The sequence below is a fragment of the Pleurodeles waltl genome, chromosome 11 (assembly GCF_031143425.1).
Source record: "Pleurodeles waltl isolate 20211129_DDA chromosome 11, aPleWal1.hap1.20221129, whole genome shotgun sequence".
NCBI lineage: Eukaryota > Metazoa > Chordata > Amphibia > Caudata > Salamandridae > Pleurodeles > Pleurodeles waltl.
In genome coordinates this window covers 769,461,516-769,467,515 of record NC_090450.1, presented here as the reverse complement: position 1 = coordinate 769,467,515, position 6,000 = coordinate 769,461,516, and positions in this window count along the sequence as shown.

Sequence of the window (6,000 nt, the reverse complement as noted above, 5' to 3'; positions counted from 1 at the left end):
CCAGGGCAGATGGGAGCAGGTGTGCTGGCACCACAAAAATATCTTTAATGTTGTACACAATACACACTAGCTAAAGCACTAATGGGCAGATGCAATCTCCAGGAAGATGGGTGTCCTTTATTTCCTGGGGCTTGAGATTGGTAAACCTGTTGGTATGTATGTATTTCATGTCTGCCATTAATTATGTACTTTTATCCAGAATGCTAAACATGGTTTGCACTTAATTTGTCTTTTCCAGCAATATAGGGACATGTAACAGGTATATCAGTATAAACATATGTTAGGAGATGATGTAAAGTAAGGTAATTTAGGCCCGCAACAATGTGGATTTAGGGTACGCCAGCATAGCAAGTAAGATTGCTGTGCTGTCCAACACCAAAGTGTAAGTGTAGGAATGCACCATATTCATCCAATTTGGTGCATTCCTGTTCCTGCATCCTGCAGTGATGCAGTCTCAGCAGACTACCCCCAATGCAGTCTGAATTGTGAGGATTGTGTTGTGCAGGAAGGTGACACTTTCTCCTTTTTTATGTGTGTCGTGGAATGCAAACATGAAAACGTGAGAAGAACTCAAGTCATGTCTCCTCCTTTTGTCTCCTCTAGGGAGCCATATGGTTTTTGCACATCTCCTGGTCAATATGTGTTTTGAAATCTGGGGAAGAGTAACTCCCAAGAATGGATAGGTACAACCCTCAGAAGGCCCACGGAACACCTCCGTAGCACTGAGTGAGGCAACACTGTTATTTGTGCCGTGTTGCCTTACTTCATATCTATGAAGCTATACTAAATCACCTAAAGTGGTTTTGTGTTACCGCATATATATGTGACATATAAGGAGCTTCTCTAAAAGTTATGCTGGTGCAGTGGAAGGGGCTCCTTAACTTGCCCCTTAGGTACTAGTAAGGTAAATCATGTTACTCATGTGTCATGGTTCATTTGATTCTGCCATTATGCTGCCCCCCATTACTTAATCTTATCTTGGACGCACGCTTCAGGCATGTCATTATAGGACCCTGACATGCAGGACCTCGCCTGATCTACGCTGCAAATGGACTAGATGCATGTAATGAGCTGGGCCTAATGCCACATGTGTTTCTCTGTGTGTGCACTTATAAATACTATGATATTATAGTAAAGTAAATAAATATGCTATTATGTGATAATGCCATATTCACAATGCTATGTCCTCTTTCATGTCTTCTGGGTGGCCATCTTCCATCCTCATGGGAAGAGGTGCAATCATTCCAGGACCCCAATGCTAGCAGTAAGTGTATATAGTACATGCATGTACTGTTTTGATGTCTGTGTATCATCTATGTGGAAATGATTAATTGTGATGTGTGGTAGGAGGTAACACTCAGATACAATCAATGAGCTTTCAGTATGTGAATCAGTACAGAACCTGCCCAAAGTGTCTTTAGGACTGCTCACGAACAATTAATATGTTTTTTACTGTAAGGTGTGCGTAAGTAGACCCACAGGAAGTACACATCTCTTAATATGTACTTATGCCCTTATTTACAGGGTTTGGCTCAGGACAGCGCAGATAGTCACCTTGCTGTGCTGCACCAAACCAAAGTGAAACGGCAGAAATGCACTGATTCACTGTATTTATGCAACATAGTACATTCCTGTTCTTTCTGCCTGCGCTTGCACCATTTTGGCCACCTTGTGCCAACCCACACACCCTTGTACCATGGTTGCCTGTGTTTTTGGCTGGATTGTTTTGGTGCAGGAAGGGGCACCTTTTTTCACTGATTCAGTCCTACAGGTGTTTTCCTTTTTCCGTAGCACACATAGAAAGAGAAACTAATCAGTAGAAATGAAGATACAGCTCCCAGTTATGCCTCACATCAGGAGGCGTAAATATCTGGTGCATCACCAGGTTTATATGCTCTTGTAAATATGGAGCAGCATCAAACTTCATGAGTGTTGCATGGGAAAAAAAACCTCAACAGCCATGGAAGTTTTCCCGAGTGCTGAGTGAGGCAAGCCAGCTATTTAGCCTGTGTTGCCTAACTCAATATGTGGCTTTGTGTGGGTTCATACATTTGATTTCCAGCCCTGTATCACACATGTACCACTTTATGTGGTGCAAAAATGCTGCAGAAATGACCTCTCAGAAATGACCTCTTTGAGTGAGTACAGGCAGCAACGTGTGCAGCCTTATGAAAGTCCAGATCGGATATGCCAAGGAAAGCCACACTGCCTGTACTGTATCACCTCATCCACTTGAACTTATGTTTGTGATCAATGATCTGAACTTTTGCTGGACACAACTCCAACTCCCAATTTAGATTATGGCCCTCATTCCGAGCCTGGCGGGCGGCGGAGGCCGCCCGCCAGGCTTCCCCCCTCCGAAATACCGCTCCGCGGTCGTAAGACCGCGGAGGGTATTCCGAGTTTTCCCCTGGGCTGGCGGGCGGTCTTCACAAGACCGCCCGCCAGCCCAGGGGAAAACTCCCTTCCCACGATGACGCCGGCTCGTAATAGAGCCGGCGGAGTGGGAAGGTGCGACGGGTGCAGTTGCACCCGTCGCGTATTTCAGTGTCTGCTTTGCAGACACTGAAATACTTTTAGGGGCCCCCAGGGGCCCCGCGACTCCCCCTCCCGCCATCCGGTTCCCGGCGGGAGAACCGCCAGGAACTGGATGGCGGGAGGGGGAGTCGGAATCCCCATGCCGGCGCAGCATGCTGCGCCGGCTTGGAGGATTCCTTTGGGGCAGCGGGAAACCGGCGGGAGACCGCCGGTTTCCCTTCTCTGACCGCGGCTGAGCCGCCGCGGTCAGAATGCCCCGCGGGGCACCGCCGGCCTGTCGGCGGTGCCACCGCGTCCCACGGCCCTGGCGGACTTGTTCCGCCAGGGTCGTAATGACCCCCTATGTGTCAAAACTGTAATTCTGGACATCTTCATGAGTCTGAATATTTGGCCTGTATGATTTGGTATCTATCTCATTGTGAGTACTGTTACAGTATGTGCAACCACACAGATGGCATTTGACTCAGTTGTACTGGTTCTAGTATGGAATGTCTATGCAGTGACAACATATTGTCCATATCTTGATCCCTATTTCTGTTATTGTTATGGTCAAGTGCATTTGATTGTGTTACAGTGTCAGACTATTTATCTCAGACGTTATGTACATGTCATTATTGTGTTAGCAACTTATTTATATTTTCACCTGAGCCAACATGATTGAAGATTGTCAGAGCAGCGCAGGAAATGTACCAACATGTGCAGTATGTTAGGAAAGCATACAAGAAGATGCAAAAGTTATATGTGCGGGCTAGAGCGGCAGATACTTGGAACATTGCAAGACCCAGCACACCACCAGCGCCAATGTTGCCCACTGACCAGGACAAAGCAGGCCCAAGCCAGGCCAGACCAGGGCCAAGTTAGGCCACAGCTGGGCCAAGCCAGGAAAGAACAGGGCTATGCCAGCCAGAGTCAACACCAAGTGTAGCTCCACAGGCTCCCTCAGCAGCCACACATCTGCCCACATGGGCCAGGGGCACCCTTGTCAGGACTCAGTATTCCAATACACCATCATGTGGAACTATAGGCAATAAACAGCAAAGTGGACAATGTCCTTGAGGAGCAGTGCTAGCAGGGCACTCAGTTGTCCAACTTGGAGGAGGCTATAGAACATCTATCACAGCTGAAGTGAACAATGTGTTTTTAATTTGTTTTAACAGTTCCTAGTTAGCATTGTATTTTAGGTACCTTTTTATATAAGTTTTTAGTGGATGAGGGGATAATGTTTAGGCTTTGTAATAGGAAAAAATAAACAAAATAAAAATACATTTATATATAAATATATATTTGTTTAGGTTTTAATATGTAGTTAGTTTATGCATAGGTGTAGTTTATATTGTGTGTGTTAGTGTATTGTGTGACTATGGCCCTCATTTTGAGAATGGCGGTAAAAACTGCCTACCACCGTGGCGATGGCTGCCAAAAGACCGTCGCTAAAACTACCATCCGTTCGCCATATTATGACCACAGCCAGATTTCCGCCACAAGAAGAGCGGAAATATCAATGTGGCCATACTGGAGGATGGTGGTAAGGTGGCACTGCTACCACCAGCAGCCCCATGCCAGTAGACTGCCACCAGCCATATTATATCAAAGAATATGGCCTGCCAGTGTTCTGCTGGCGGGCGCTGCTGGTGTTAGCAGTGCCCCATCCTGTCCCCTGCCTGAAGATGCCCTGGATTCAGGTAAGTTGGGTTTCCGACAGGGTAGAGGGGTGGGGAGTGCTGTATGTGTGTGTGGGTGTGTGTGCATGTATGTGTGAGTGAATGCGAGTGTGTGTGTAGTGTTGTATGTGTGTGTGTATGAATGTGTGTGAGTGCATGTATGAATGTGTGTGAGTGCATGTATGAATGTGTGTGAGTGCATGTATGTATGGTAATGTGTATGAGTGTCAGCATGTATGTTATGATGTTTGTGCAGATGTGTGCATGAATGTATGCATGCGTGTATGTATGTGTGTATGAGTGAGTGTCTCCGAGCGTGTGTTTTGGGGGGGACGTGGATGCGGGGGGTGTCTGGGGAGGTTTGGGGGAGGGGGCCTCCTTTCAGTGACAGGGATGGATTTCCCTGTCACTGATAGGGCCTACTGCCATGGTTTTTGTGGCGTTACAAACGCCACGAAAACCATGGCTGTAGGCAGGGACATAATACCGCCGGCGGCACAAAGGCGGCCGCCAGTCTGGAGATTCTTGTCTCCAGCCCGGCGCTGCTACCGCCTTGGCAGTCAGAGTGGTACATTGGCGGGTTGGTTTCATTATCCACATTAGCTCCAACCGCCGGTGTCATAATTACCCCCTATGTGTGTTAAGGGGGTGGGGGTTGATGTTTAAGATGTCTGTTTTGGTATATGTGCAGCATTGATTAAGATAAGGTTAGGAAGGTTAAGGTAGAGGTAAGTTAAGTTAATGTAGGATAGGTAGGTAAAGATAGTTTAGTCTTAGTTTAGATAGTGCTAGTTAGTTAGGCCTGGGTAGTTAGTTTTAGTTGTTGATAACTTCAATTACTTATAATAAAAACCTTTCCTGCTTTCGCAACTGTTTAACGATTCACTGCATAGGAGTTGTCAGATTTGCTTAGGTTGATTTGAACACATGTTGTTGGAATACCCTGCAGTGTTTATAGATGCATCTTTGTGAGACCTTTATGGACAAGAGTCATTAAATTTTGAAATGGAGTAACTTAAGGGATCTTCAAAAATCTTTGGGCAATGTAAGTGGCCCACTTCGTGTAAATGAAAGCACAGCCCAACAAGATAATCACCTACTGTTGCACTGTGTGTGTAAGTTATGCTACGTGTATGGTAGGGATGCATTTGTCAACCTATAGTCACCATTCATGGCTGTGTTGGGACACATATTGGTGCCTGCCACTTCTACAATCACCCTTTGCAGCATTTTACTACAACATGAGTGTTGTTTGCTGCTTAGTATCCATGGAAGTGGCCCTCACCTGCTTAGAAACCTCAATCATCCTTGTCATTGACTACTTTCTAAGCGTGGCACTTCCTGATTATAAATGTGTGCAACTGATTGCTAGGTTACATAAATATTGGTCTCACCTTTCCTCTTCCTCTTGGCTTGTGTAGCTTGTTTTATGGGTCTGTGACCTGGCTATTAATATCTGATTTGTGTGTTTATAGTGAAATTGATGGTGTGGGTACACTCACGCAATGCATGTGATGGCTCTCAAATTAAATGGAGATATGCCAATAATTATCTATGCTAGATGTTGACATGAGTAATTTGGCTGATGTACAGAATTTATCCTCATTCACTTTCAGGTCAACACTGATGTGTAAGACCTTTGTGGCTTGTAGGAAATGAGGCCAAGATGCACTGTAGTTGTGTTTTAGATGTCAGTATCTGTGCATTCTTAACAAACTACTCTGTGACAAGGGTGATTGCTCAGGTCATACCACACGCTGCAACACAGTTAAACAGCTTTCTTGCCTGCCCTGCCAGTGGG